The sequence below is a fragment of the Podarcis raffonei genome, chromosome 4 (assembly GCF_027172205.1).
Source record: "Podarcis raffonei isolate rPodRaf1 chromosome 4, rPodRaf1.pri, whole genome shotgun sequence".
In the NCBI taxonomy this organism is placed as follows: domain Eukaryota; kingdom Metazoa; phylum Chordata; class Lepidosauria; order Squamata; family Lacertidae; genus Podarcis; species Podarcis raffonei.
In genome coordinates, this window is record NC_070605.1 from 55,316,508 (window position 1) to 55,332,133 (window position 15,626).

The window sequence follows — 15,626 nt, forward strand, 5'->3', positions numbered from 1 at the left end:
CAGTTATGTAGTTCAATAAAGGTTCTTGCTGTTATCACTGTGTCTTGCCTCGTGGGAACTCCCCTATACCTCAAGTATCTCTGGATCCAACCTTGTGATTCTGAGGTCAAGAGATTTCAAAGCATATAATAATAATAATAATAATAATAATAATAATAATAATAATAATAAATAATTAATTTTATTTATACCCCCGCCCTCCCCAGCCAAGACCGGGCTCAGGGCAACTAACAACCAATAATAAAACAAGTTGATTAAAATACAATTTAAAAAACAGGATTAAAATACAACATTAACACATTAGGATGCAGCCTCTTCACAGGAGGAGAAAGGAAAAAGAAAGAGGGGGAGGGAATCAAACTGATTCTAAGCCAAAGGCCAGCATAACAACTCTGTCTTACAGGCCCTGCGGAAAGAAATCAGATCCTGCAGAGCCCTGGTCTCATGAGACAGAGTGTTCCAGGCCGGAGCCAGTGTTGAAAAGGCCCTGGCTCTGGTTGAGGTTAATCTAACTTCCTTAGGGCCTGGGACCTCTAGGGTGTTGCTATTTATTGACCTTAAGGTCCTCCGTGGGGCATACCAGGAGAGGTGGTCCCATAGGTAGAAGGGTCCTAGGCCGTGATATGCTCATATATGCCTACTTTGTGTTGTAAAACTGGGAAATAATGGGTGATATCAGCTCAGTTATTTCCATGGATTTACTCTAACATTGGATATCATCAGGTATATCTTTAAATAATATCATGGCTTTTTCTAGACTTTTGCTGAAGGTCCCAGCACAGAATATTATTACCATTTACATACTAAATTAGTATTTAGTATTATAGACTAATACTATTTATTAGTTATTATTTACATGTAAGAGAGCAGTATACCAATTTACTCTATAATTTCAGTTGTTCTTTCTGACTTAAGCATTGCATAAACATTCTCAAAATGTTATGGAACATTGCATTGAAAGTCTGCATAAATCGTTCAGTGATTATTCTGTTATATGTTTGTCTTAAACTGATTCTCTATAAATAGCATGATTTGTGGATAGCAACAGAAGAATCTCAAATATGACAGTAAAATTGAAATAAAATGCACAAGGAATTTGTCCAAATGTGATAGGCAAAAAATAATAATCCAGGGAAATAAATGAGTGTTGACGATAATATATCATTATTTTAACAGCTTTAACATTTTGCTGTATGGCTTCATTCACAGTTGTGCTGTTCTGCTATGTTTAAGCATACATAAATGTCTCTGTAATTCAAGGTATGTGACCGACCAGTTATTTACAGTCCTCCTTTTCTGATTGGCTGGTTATAGAGATGGAAGTAATAGCAACCACATTTTTTTAGCGTTATTAGTGATAGACAAAAATAAAACTAAACAACTTGACCCCCTCAAATAACTTTCTGACTTAGTTTGTTATCCAAATATGGAAGCGGGTAGGTAAGCTACCACCAGAAAAAGATATATTGATACATGAATATTTGAATAACTCAAACAACTTAAGGCTGGAATGGTTACATTTAAAAACAGAGGGGAGGTGTTGAGACCATTCTTGACCGATACAGTTGCATCAAAATTAATGCTTTCATTCCTAGAGTGATTAATTATAGTGTATATTTTAGAGATGGTTAATGTATTAGATTGTTACTTTCTTGCTGCTTCAGCAAATGTAAGACTTGAGTTCCCAGCTAGATCTAGTAGTGATAAAAGTGTTGTGAATGTTATTTTTGAAAAACGTTAATAGTTGTATTCAGTATTTAAGACAACATTTGGTGTGAAACGGTGTTAGTCGAAGAAGAGAAAATTTAACCATGCTTTGAAAAACAAAGAACAATTTGCTGTTCTCCTTGTTGCTCTTTCTATTCCCACTTTTGAATTTGGGTGAGTTACCTTCAGCCAGATAGATGCCATTGTCTCATTTCCCATCAAGTTTATTTTGGTTGTGTCAACATGAATAGTCCTTAGAAAAGATTGCAGGGAGGGAATATACTATATAGTATATATACTACATAGTATAAGGGAATAGCAATCACACGCACAATATAAAGTTAGAATTTGGCCTGTAGGGGATAGTTAATAAGTAAAGATAATAAGAAACACTCTGCTGTCCCATACTTGAGATCTATGCGAGAGGAAATGTTACTAACCTTAGTAACTATATTTCACAATGTGTGAAAGCGGGGCTTGTATCTTTGGAATCAATTTGTGTTTTTTAAATAAAAAATAATATTAAGGTCTTGTAGAAGAGTTACATTTACCTAAGACTCGCAGAAGCATGATAAAGAGTTATTGTGCAATACTTCTGTATTATTAATTATTATTATTGCCTGATGTATGTACTGTTAGTATGCTCTCCAAGGTAACCCCTATGTGCACTGTATGAAAATATTGAGAGAACAGTTCCTTCTAACCAGGTTGTTGATATTCATACGTGCCCCTGGCATATGGCAGTTGGTGGAAATAGGAATACGTGTATTGTTTGGAAGCACCAGAGGCACAATAGCTAGGTTTGCTCTCTGTCCCTTTCCCCTTTGACAGTGTGTTTGTGTGTGTGTGTTTCGATTGTAAGCCTGCGGGTGGGGACTTGTTTTGGTTGTACGTAAGTCACTTTGGGACCCTTTTTGGCTGAAGAGGGGGGTACACAGATGCTCTAAATAAATAAATGGACCAAAATTTCCTTATACATGTAGTAAGCTACATATAGAACACGATGATAATCTTCCATAAAAGCAGTGAGTGCAAATGTATATTGGGTTATTTATAATAGTAAAACAACAAGCATCTTCAGGATTAACTTTTAAACATCTGTTAAAAACCTTTCTATGACATCAGGCTTATACTGAAAATTAAAGGTTTTTTTTCTGTTTTAGTCCACTGGTGAACTGTGCTGTAGTTTTTATGTAGGTTTTATTGTATATGTATATGTGTGTGTATTTGCTGTATGTTGTTTTGATCTTTTTAATGAAATTGCAGTATTTAAGTATTTTTTAAAATAAATAAATATAAAGTATGGGCTGGGCTGGCATTCCTAATATGTAATTTTACTTTTTCACACCCATGATGGCACACTGAATTTATTCACCACAACCCCAAAATCTCCTTCCTGGTTATTCACTGCCATACTGGTGAATTTTATTTATTTATTTGCTGGCCAAGGTTGACATTTTTATCTCTTATTTATTTAGCAAGTTTGCATACATTTTATTTATTTATTTGATGCTTTGTATCCTGCATTGACGTGGGTGATGTATTCTGCATTGTATCCTGCATTGACGTCGGACGTGGGTGGCGCTGTGGGTTAAACAGAGCCTAGGACTTGCCAATCAGAAGATTCGAATCCCCATGACAGCGGTTCGAATCCCCATGACGGGGTGAGCTCCCGTTGCTTGGTCCCTGCTCCTGCCAACCTAGCAGTTCGAAAGCACGTCAAAGTGCAAGTAGATAAATAGGTACCGCTCCAGTGGGAAGGTAAACAGCGTTTCCGTGCACTGCTCTGGTTCGCCAGAAGCGGCTTAGTCATGCTGACCACATGACCCGGAAGCTGTACGCCGGCTCCCTCGGCCAATAAAGCGAGATGAGCACCGCAACCCCAGAGTCGGTCACGACTGGACCTAATGGTCAGGGGTCCCTTTACCTTTTTATCCTGCATTGAATCCAAAGATCTTGAGACAGGTAACAATAAAATAACAATGTTAATATAATCAAATAACAAAAACTTAGTGAAAATATCAAACCAAGTTCCATTGAACATCAGTGGGAACCTCAAAATACCTACATCAATAGTCATGTCTAAATATTAACAATGTGAATGTTGAATGAATTTCAAGTTTCAAGGATTACAAAGCCAGGGTGCTGCAATGGAGAAGGCATGTAGTCTTCTGATGTATAACACCTATTGAATGGATGCTAGGGAGAGCCTTTCCAGCAGTCTTAACTCCGGGGCAGGACTCTACAGAAAGAAGCGTTCTTGAAGTATTTAGAATAATAGAATTGTAGAATTGGCAGAGACCCCAAGGGTCATCTAGTCCAATCCCCTGCAATGCAGGAATCTTAAAAAAAGCATCCATGACAAATGGCCATCCAACCTCTGCTTAAAAACCCCCAAGGAAGGAGAGTCCATCACTTTCTGAGGGAGTCCATTCCGCTGTCTAACAGCTCATACTGTCAGAAAGTTCTTCTAGATATTTAGTCGGAATCACCTTTATGCACCAAGTTGTTCAGTGCTTTGGACTGGAAACATTGTGGCAGCTATTTTCCTGTTGAATATCAAAATATGGAATGCACACCGCTCCACCAAAATATCACTCATGGGAACTAATAAGCTACTGCAGATCTAAAGCTACTGGCTCCTTTCTCTTGCTAAAAAGGTAACAATGACTTTATCCCATTGAAAGCAGTTGAACAAATTAGTTGCAATTTGCTTCAGGATGAGAACAGAAATCGTCCTCAGGCGGCGCGGCAGCAGCAGGAGGCCCCATTAGCTAAAGTAGTGCTTCAGGTTAAGAACAGTTTCAGGTTAAGAACAGACCTCCGGAACGAATTAAGTACTTAACCTGAGGTACCACTGTATTGTAAAAGGAGAAAAATGTGTTCATAAATGAAACTTTTAAGAACCTCCTTTTTTCATATCACTTATCTGATATGTTGTTTGGCAAACACATGGAGTATGGACATGACTCCACCTATGCGCAGTGCTAGGAAATAAATAAATAATTCAAACCTGCAAACAGTGGGAGAGAGCTGGAGGGCCATAAGTAGACCCTCCCCATAAGTGAGGGCGGAGGAAGCCCTGATGTGACCACAGGCACAGGGAGGCTTTGTTTAGACTGCTCAGCTTCCCAGCCTAATAGCTGGTGCACACAGTAGCACAGCAGCCTCTTTTCTGTGCGTCTCCAGCTGGCCCCAGCACTTCAATTCTAGTTGTGGATATTTTTGGATATAATATTTTTGGTCTGGATTGGGGCGAGAGCAGCAGAGAGGGCATTTAAGGGGTGTTTATAGGGTGCTCCTCACTTATGCAATTTTTGTTTATGCGTGTGGGGCCCCAGATCATAACCCCTGTGTAAGTGGGGAGATGCCTGTAATTGAGGATTCAGCAGGCGTAAGGGAAACTCATAAGGTTCTAAAGAACTAGATTTGAAGGGGCAGAGACTAAAATAAGCCATCCCAATGAGGACTGAGCATATTCAGTGGCCACAGAATGCTGAGTATTTGTTGAGGGGTGGAGAATCAGTGAAGAAGGATGAAATGGAATATTCTGGAAGAGGGCATGGCCAGATTGCACCCTGAAAGAAGCATTCTTCTCTTGGAACATTTTGTCATCCTAGTGACTTGACTCAGGTGAGCTATTATGGGACTAAGGCCATGAAATTATTTGTATACTTTCACAAACAAAATTGAAGGAATTATTAATTGTATTTGAAAACCAAATGGTTTGCTTGGGACAAATCCATGTTTTAAAATGGGAATCACTTTCATTTAACAGGCATATTACTGGAGTGCCATATCTGCTGCAAAACTACTTGGATTCCCGTAGGTTTTGAAATAACAGCTGTTGAAGACTCATAAATTTCCATATTTAGTATTTTTCAAATGGCAGACGATTGGTTGTTTCATGTTTGAATCTTTAAAAAAAATAATCCAGTGCTGTTTAATAATGAATCCTTTGAACGTTGGGCACAATAATTTAACATAAGGTTGCTAAAAGCATTTTATAGTATTATGAATCTCATTATTACAAATCAGTGGAGTGTGCTTGATAGCAATTGCAATAAAGCATTTTGCACCTGATACAAGTTGTATCAATGTTAATCTAAGAATTAAGAAAAAAAATGAAAATGTTACAAACTATGTTGAAGTTAACCCTGTAACATTAAATTCCTACACTATTTCTCACTGCTGATCATTATTACATTTAACCTAGAACCCTAGTAATTTAGAATAAGGGGTAAATTTGAACCTTAGTGGAATATTTCTACACATCAATAGGATTGAGTGCATTGCTGCAGTCCTATGGACATCTACTTTGGAGTTAAGCTGCAATCTATGTTAAATCATTAAACTCAATGATACTTACATCTAACTAAACATAAACATGATTTAGCAACCTTATTAAATTCAAATGGACTTACTTCTGAGTAAATACAAGTTTGATCTGAATCATACAATGCAGCAATACCAGAATAGTGATTTTGCACATTGTTGGTAAACTTTGTTGTAGGTACTTAACTTTTGGTGTTATAAATCTTTGGGTTGGAGCATTGTCCTGATGTAAGAATAGCAGTCAGATCTTAATCAGATTTGGAAAAGTCCCACTGAATCCAATGGGACTTGTTTCCAATAAGCATGCACTTGAAAGTTAACATGTTAACTTTAAAAATACTTATCGGAGACTTCTGTTACACTTCAACCCCATTAACTTTATGAAACAACAAGTTATTTGTTCTACCATTACTAATTTCTTTGCTAAATAGTAGCAAAGCACAATTTATATGGTTTTTATCCATTTAAGTTATACCATTCAACTCTTCCAAAGGAAGCATTAAGTATTTCGAGTACCAGTCTTGAAGAACTGGAACACTTGGAAGAGTACCCCTGCAGTTTATTTTACATATGGAATGTTCTTTTCATAAATTTCATGGTGGGTATAAAGTGGTATACTGTGTTGTTAATGGCACTTGAGTCTTCAAAAGATTTTGAATACACCAGTAGGCTTGCTTAGCACTAGCAGCAGATTAATCTGATAATATATTTTAATAGGGTTTAATATACTTCAGAACTTTAGCAGATGAACATATTGGTAGTCCATTTATAAGGCAATATTTGTGCCATGTGTGCAAATGAAAAGGAAGGAAAAGGAAAGCCAGAGAACTCAAAGGAGATTTGTGGGTCATCTAGTCCAAGCTCTCCCAGAAGTATGAATTCCACTAAAATATTTGACAAACATATTCTTGTGCATTTAAGAAGTAGAGTCCTGTTGGGTTCTGACCAAAAACCTTTAAATGGGCTGGGAACTCTACAGGCCACTAGACATTGAGGGACCAAAATATTAATCATCCTTGACAATTAGTCATACCAGGTGGGAGTTGCACGGCAGTATTTGAAATACCTCCGATTCCCCATTCCTGCCTTATCTACTCTACTTATATATATTATCTTTTGACTTAGGTGTTATTCTTAAGCTGTTCATGTTTCTTTGTGTCACGGTTCAGTTCTCCACACTGTAACATTACAGGTAATATGCCCATACAGTGGTACCTCTAAATACGAACGGGATCCGTTCTGGAGCCCCGTTCGCATCTGGAGTAGAGGTAAATGTATCTAGTGACGGCACGTCTGCGCATGCGCCCATCGCTTTTCGCCGCTTCTGCGCATGACGTCATTTTGAGTGTCTGTGCGTGCGCAAGCAGCGAAACCCGGAAGTAACGCACTCCGTTACTTCCGGGTTGCCGCAGAGCGCAACTCGAACGCGCTCAACTTGAAGCAAATTTAACCCGAGGTATGACTGTATTTAACTCCTTAAAATCTAAGGAGATATTTTTGTTTCATTATGAAGCTGAGTTTTTCAAAGGCTGCCCATGATTGTTTTACTCCTCTCTTCATTTCCACTGTTTAATTTTATCTCCCCAATATATATACTTTTTGTCCTAAATAGATGTATTCTTCAACTTGCACTATCATTCTCTTCTTTAAACATTACCTTAGTTATAGCAGATCTAGCTAAGACTAACCAACTAAATTATTAAGTTTTTAGGGGTAGTGATTCTAAAAGACCATGAAGCAATATGTTGCTCTGCTTCACTGTAGTTAAAGTTCATAAGTAATTCTTCACATCCAGGCTAAAATGGGTTGGCTGCAGGTTGAGTGAGCGAAACTGATGTCTAATGCATCATGCACTTATTTGATGGCCTGTGTTCATATTTACACACCAAAAAATTGGCAAGCAAATAAAAAAATAGTTAATTGGAGGAAGGCATTGCAGATTGGCCTATGAGCAGAAAGTCAAAGACTGAATCGTTGAAATGATTTATACCATGAATGCCATTCTGTAAAAATAAAAAATCATATCTAAGAAATTGGAGGGAGTCTTTTGGACTTGAAGAAAGAAGACTGAACAAAAGTTAAATTAGTTGGCCACATGCTTTCGGGTTGTTCTTAACATCTGACAATGCAGGTGTATGTGTGAGAAGGTATGGCATTCCTGTTTTACCAATCCATAGGTAGGCCACTCAAAAATATTTCACTAGGCTCAGATTAGCTTCTGTATTAGGTCTGGAAACTCACGGAAACTTATACTAGACATTAATTTGGCTGAGAACAGCAATGCAGATCTGTTTAAGCCGAGCGTCCTATGTGTATAGAAATTAGGCATCCTCCTCTCCAGCTTGTAGGTCGCTTCGCCAATTGACTCGTACATCCCGAATGCGCTGCACCCTCCTGCCTTGTGGTTCTGTGTCTTCTTCCCGAGGCCGCTTCCCACCGAGCCAGGTCCAAATGCGAAAGCAGACGAACAGAAACCGTATTGGGTCCTCGCAACACAGATTTGGTAGCGCTGAGGCCCGCGGACCTCCCTGTAACCTTGGAGCAGTCTCTGAGAATGCATCGGGCCGTTCCCCGGCTCCTTTCCCGAACGGACTCCCCCAGAAAAACCGCAGCGAGCCAGAGCCCTCTCCGAGAAGGCGCTAATGACAGCAAGAGCGGTGCGTGCCTCGGAATTTATAATATCACCGGACGGCGGGGAAGGGAATGAAGCAGCAGTCGCCAAGGCGACCAAGCCCCGCCTTCGGCCGTTCCTCTCCTCTCCATCAGCGCGGATTCCCGCCTGGGAGGGGCGGGGCTCTTTCGGCGTGATTGACAGTTGCCATAGTAACAGGCTCTTCTCGTCGCCATTTTGTCAGTTGGACTTTTTTTTTTTTTGAAAAAAAAAATCCTTCCCGCCCGAATTATAACTTTACATTGGTTCATCTCCCTTCGGATTTTTTCGCGGAGGAAACGGAAGAATTACCCCGCTTTGGTCCGCGGTAGCGAGGCGAAGCGGGGTGAGCGTGCGTGTAGACAGGAGTGCTCCGAAGCGCAGTTCCAGAGAAGCCGGCTCGGCGGCATCAGCAGCAGCGGCAGCAGCAGCGCTCGGGAGGGGGAGGAGAGCGGGGGGCTGACTGACTGACTGGCTGGCAGGCAGGGAGGGGGCGCGAGGGAGAGGGAGCGAGCAAGCGAGAGAGAGAGGGAGAGCGAGGAGTTCCCGGGGGCTCGGTTCAGCGCTGCGCTCCCCTTCTCGCCCGCGCCGCTCTTGCGCTCTCCGCTCTGCTTGGCCTGGGCTCAGGCAGCAGCCGGAGCTGAGGTGCCGCCGCGCCGTGTCCGGGCCCCGCTGCCGATCGCTGCGCAGGTTTGGAACGCGCGCCATTTTGTGAGCGATAGAAAATCTGCCCGGCCAGGAAACGCCGCGGATCCGCCCGCCGGGCCGGGCTGCCCTCCTCCCGCAAGAGGGAGGTGGGTTGTGGGCTCCGCTCCGGGGCCGAGGCCCTGCTCTGCTCCCTTTCTGCACAGGGCCCGAGCGTGGCGGACTAAGCGAGGCAAGCCGGCTGAGGAGGAGGAGGAGGACTGCGGAGACGTTGGCTGGGCTGGGCCGCTGGCTGAGGCGGGGAATGAAGTGAACCCACCACCACCACCCGCCGCTCCTGCTTGCTGCCGCCGCCGCCCCCGGCCACCCCTCCCTCCTTGCATCCCGGGAAAGGAGGCCTCGGCCAGGAGCAGGACGACTGCGGCCCCCGGACGCGGACTAGAGGCGGCCACCGCCCCACACACGGGTAAGCGGCAGGGCCTCTGGCAGCGGGGCCGCCGGCTCAACGGCACAGGGAGAGGGGCCGCTGCCATTTTGAAGAGGGAATCTTGGCCGCCCCGGTGGGGAGGAGAAGGAGGTGGCCGACCCAGCGGGAGGAAAGGCAGGTGCCGGCTGTCCCTCCACCCGCCGTTACTCTCCGGCTAGGCCTGGAAAGGCGAGGGCAAGCTCCGTCCGTGCTCTAAATCGTGAAGGTGACGGCTGAGGCCTGGGAGACCCTTCCCACCTGACTATGGGATTGGTCCTGAGAGCCCGGCGTCGCCCGTACCTGGGCCAGGATGGCAGAGGGGAGGAAGGAAGAAGTTTCCTTCGTAACCCCCTGGGCAAGTGGCGGAAAGTCAGCAGCTCTCATATAGCACCTGTTGTAGGGATACGGGTGATTTTTAGGTGCTCCTCAGTAGGTATCTGGTTGACTGGTCTGGAAGTCGGGTTTGGCCATGGGAAATCTGGTGTTTCCCGTCACGCCAGGGTCACTTGTACCCATGTACTCTGTCACTCAGGGAGGGTTTCATTCCCTTGCCAAAGACGCCAGAAGCAAAAATAATTCATCTGAATTGGATGCTTCTGTCATGTGGTGGGGTGAAATCAGTTATCCCAACTAGAATAAGCATCTCCCAAATGATTCGTTTCTCATTCTTTAATTGCATTTTATGCCAATCCCAAACTGCTTTCACTAGGAAGTAGATTTTATTGCAAAGGGACTTGCTTCCAAATGAGTATGCTGCACATTTTAGTTGAGTCTATACTCAACTAAATGGGTAAAGGGTTTTCCCATCAAGACTCTTTGATTAGCTGTCTGGTCACTGTTCAGTTATCAAAAAACAATCTATTAAGTTAACCAACAGATTAACTAATATAGTTCATTTGTTATCTTAATCTTATGTATGTACATGTACTAAAGCAATTTTTGAGTGAATATTTCTGGATTTCACATAGACAAGAAGTTGAACTCTCAGGATGCAAAAGTGGAAGTCCCATTGAATTAAGTGGGACACCTCCCATTAAATTGAATGGAACTTCTGAGTAAATATGCATAGGATTGTATTGCTGACATACAGATGTTATGATGATAATGTCCTCACTGGGGAAAATTAGTTTAATATGAACCTGATTCTTCATAGAACTTGCCTGAAACTATTAAGAGAGAGAGAGAGCTCATTCTTTGCCAGAAAGGTTGGCACCTTAAGCCTAAATACTTGCTCTAGTACATTTGCTTGTTGTGTTGACCTAAGGACATGAAATATGTTGCTGTGAGCACTCAGTTTACCCCATCCTGTAATCTTTGCTGGCAAAGCAACTTTTCAGATGGGGTGCACTGTCTGATTTGCATGTTTAAAAAATATGTTAGGTGGTTTTCACAGGTAAGGAAGTCTATACATGTCAAGAAATTGTTCTGAACTATTCTGATAGAGAAATGTTTCATTTTTGTATTTAAATAGAGAAGAATTTATTCTACAAAACACAATGCATTGCAGATTTTGAATTTGAATGTTTACTGTGTTGTCAAGGGTGTACTCTTACCCAGGAAGCTGTATTGAAAACTACAGCCTTCAGTACTGTATCAGTACCATCAGTTAGGAGAATAGTTCACTTTGCATAGCCTTAAATTCCAGATAAAGTACTAAAGCTTCAATTCTAACCATGCTTACTGGGAGTAAAGACTTGCTTCTGAGTAGATAAAGAACAGCACATAGACTGTTCATATAAACTCATTCAATTTATATATTTATATATTAAATTATAGTTGAATTCTTTCATTTCCATTTAATTTTTTTATTTTGTGAAAGCATGGTTGCAAGCCTTAGATGCTTCAGTAACTGGAGTCTAAAATCAATGAATTACAGTGCATTCTTGTTCATATTTACTCAGAAGCAAGTTTAGCTGTTTTCATTAGTTTCATTGGTTTATTTCCCAGTAAATATGTTTAAAATTGCACGTGAAAGTTCCAGTTAGTCATATTCAAAGTAGCCCCATTGAAGTAAATGAACTTCATTGATTTCAGTGGGTTGACTCTGAGTGTAACTTAGTTGGATAGCACCCTAACTTGGAGCTGTCTTCTTTTGGAGTCTTGGTAGGAATACCATTCTACTTGCCAGACTATAGTATTGTTTCAAGAATTATAAAACTAATGCATGTCATAGTAAAATGTATGGTATAACCCAGTTTTACTGTGTGTAAACTTTTGAACCAAAGTTAACATGTCTGTTTAGACAACTCTTCTAAGTCTGAGTTAAATTGTCATGGTTGTTGTTTCACTGCACAGAACAGGACAGTTAGAAGAAAGTTAGAAAGTAGATTGGCATTGTGATGCCATACAGTAATTTAGACCTCCCATCTTCTAAAATACATTTTCAGTGCAATTCTCTGGAACCCACAGAGAAGATTGGGGGAGGGTTTATTATGGAGGAAGGAGAGGAAGGGATAGTTTCATTGCATGAGTGGTAGTATTCAAACTAAGTTATTTCAAAGTAAGTTCTGTTCAAAAATTCAAAGTATTATGAAATTGATAAAAATATGGAATAAAAAAAAGTTATATTTACAGTCCTATGCTGTGCATGTTTATTCAGAAATAAGTCCCACTGAGATCAGAGGGGCTTACTCCCTGGTAAGCATGTTTAGGATTGCAGCCTCAATATCCTTTTTAAGAACAGTTGCACAAGGTAAAGTTTGAAATTTCTTATAACTGGCTGCTACTCTTGTCCTTAGTTTACTTTTAAAGAGATTTTGTCAGGTTTAATCTGGCTATGGTTTTTCTAATGACTGGGAATTTCCTTGCCTTAATCCTTAGTAGATATTTGTAATACATAGTGCTATGTAGTGGTAATTTTGGTATTGAAACTTTGGAAAATGAGTTTTAACTTTTGTAATAGTGACACAAAAGAGATATATGATATTGAATGAAATTGATTAATTGTACAGGTATCTTAGTTTTATACAATAATTTTGAACAGTTTTATTTTGCCTTACTGTTTTTTGTTTTCTAAAAACTTAATGAAAGTAAGTATCTGAGAGATGATTTCCTTCCCTACAGACCTTCTTGGGTGTTAAGCTCAGCAGTGGGGACCATCTTGGTAGTTTGGTTGCCCTCGGAAGCTTGGGGGAGGGGGCAGGAGGTGATATAAGAGAGGGCATTCTCTGTGGAAGCCCCTAAGTTGTAGAACTCCTGTCCCACAGAGGTATGTCTGGTACCTTTGCTATACAGTTTTCAGACAATGCTGAAAACACCTTTTTACTTTTTTGACATTTGATATCTGAAATGTATATATTTAGGAATCACCATACTTCTGTGGCTATAAAGTTTTGAATGGTTGTAAACTTTTTCATGTTGCATTTTAAAATGTTTTGACCCACCCTGGGGCCTTAGGGTAAAGGGTGAGTAATAAATAAAATTAATAATATTTCTCTTACTAATTATGTAGAAGGTGCACAGTATACTGTATTTTTCCATGTATAAGACTAGGTTTATTCCTAAAAAATAATGTCAAAAATTAGGGGGCATCTTATACATGGGGCCATTTGCCCCCCATTTTCTTAAACCCAGCTCCCCAAAAATAGGGGGCGTCTTATACATGGGGGTGTCTTATAGACGGAAAAAAATACGGTATTCACTGACAAGTTAGATAAAGTTGAATTCTGTTGAAATCAGTGAGTTCTACTGAACTCAGTCCTGTACATGTCTACTTAGAAGACATTGCATTTGATAGTACTTACTCCTTGGTAGGGTTAGTATAGTATTGTAGCCTCAGTGTATACAACTAATAGTATTTTCTTTTGAAGACAGTGTATGTTGGCTTCAGGAAAAATTTACCTGCAGATCTTTGGGAACAAACATTGCTCATGGAGGTTTAAAAGTCAAGTCTGTTATTATTAAATCTGGAACACATAGACATGTGTCTCAATAGGAGCTATGTTCAGTAGTTTAGGAAAGTGAACCAAAGTTTCTTGAAGCATGGTCTAGTTCTAGCTGTCAGCTAGGAGTTCAGAAGAGCTTAACAACCTTATTAATGCTAAACTTAAGTAGTCAGAATTCTGGAATTTATCGTTGGTCTTTAAAGTCAGTGGTCGTAAAGTCTTACTTGCACTGCAGACGGACGTTTAATAGGATTATACAAAGGAAGGCAAAGTCTGGCCATTGGTCATCTAGCTCAGTATTATGTACTCTGACTGGCAGTGGCTCTCCAGGGTTTTAAGCAGGGTTCTCTCCCAACCCTATCTGGAGACACCCGGGGATTGAAAGTAGGACCTTCTGTGTGAAATCAGGTGCTCTATCGCTGAGCCCCAACCCTTCCCTATTTTGAAGCAAACTAAAGTTTTCAGTTAAGTGTAAAATGATGCATGTTAGCACATAAAATCTTCACATTATGAGTGATAATCAAAGTTAGACATACAGTGGAAAAATTACTTGACTCCATTGTTTTCAGTGGGTCTGCTCTGATTATGATTTAATTGGCTATCTCTCAGTTGTATGCTGATGGATGTTCAAACTGGTAGTAGTGACTAAACAGGAAAGGGAATGTGGGGTCCTGGTAGATAGCTCAATGAAAATGTCAACCCAGTGTGCGGCAGCTATGAAAAGGGTGAATTACATGCTATTCGTTGTTAGGAAAGGGATTGAAAATAAGATAACTACTATTGTAATGCAGTTATACTATGTATGCTATGGCCAAACTTGGATTACTGTGTACAGTTCTGGCCACCACATTTCAAAACCCATACTGTAAAGCTGGAAAAGGTACAAAAAAGGCCATCCAGAATGATCAGAGGGCTGGAACTCATTTACTATGAGCAGTGTTAGAAATTAGCCAGGTGCCAGGTATGTTTTGCAACTGGTGCAGGTCCAATTGCGACCACATAGAGACATCTCCACCTGGCTGGCCTCTCCAGCTTGCTTAAGCAGGTAAGCAGAATAGCTTATTTATTACATTTATATTCCACCTTTTTCCTCCATGGAGTACATGGTTCATCCTGCTCCTCAGTTAATCCCTACAGTGACCCTGTGTTAAGAGGCTGTGATTGACTCCAAGGTCGCTCAGTGAGCTTCATGACTGAGTGGGGATTTGAATCCTGATCTCCAAGATCCTAATCTGACACTCTAACCACTACACCACACTGGCTTCCTAGGGTACTTCTGTTATGGGGCAGCTATATAAATCAAGTAGGTAAATAAACATGGGGAAAGCAAAATGTCAATTAGAGAAGGATCTGAATTTTTTTTTGGAAGTTCGTTTTTGTTTTATTCTGGATTGTTATATTTGATGTTTTAATGTGTTGTAAACCACTTTGACGCGGGTGGCGCTGTGGGTTAAACCACAGAGCCTAGGACTTGCTGATCAGAAGGTCGGCGGTTCAAATACCCGCAATGGGGTGAGCTGCTGTTGCTCGGTACCTGCTCCTGCCAACCTAGCAGTTTGAAAGCAGGTCAAAGTGCAAGTAGATAAATAGGTACCGCTCCGGCGGGAAGGTAAACCGCATTTCCGTGCGCTGCTGTGGTTCGCCAGAAGTGGCTTAGTCATGCTGGCCACATGACTTGGAAGCTGTACGCCGGCTCCCTCGGGCATTAAAGCGAGATGAGCATCATAACCCCAGAGTCGGTCACGACTGGACCTAATGGTCGGGGGTCCCTTTACCACTTTGACATTTTTCTTTAAAATATAAAGCAATATATAAATAAAATGAATAATTATGTTATTAATAATAAATGTCACTAGGGGGGATGGTGTCTAGACATTCGGTTGTGGCGATCATAACCCAGGTTGAAGGTGCCATTTGGCAATTTGCTTACATATCTGAA

The 15,626-nt window shown here is 41.0% G+C and overlaps 1 protein-coding gene across 1 annotated transcript in view; it reads left to right on the forward strand.

Moving 5' to 3' along the window:
* Positions 1–8,913: 8,913 nt before the first annotated feature.
* Positions 8,914–15,626, forward strand: part of DYRK1A (dual specificity tyrosine phosphorylation regulated kinase 1A) — a 94,417-nt gene continuing 87,704 nt past the window's right edge. Inside the window, exon 1 of the mRNA XM_053386698.1 lies at positions 8,914–9,803. The gene's annotated coding sequence lies outside the window, so the exon portion shown is untranslated. The remainder of the gene's footprint in view (positions 9,804–15,626) is intronic.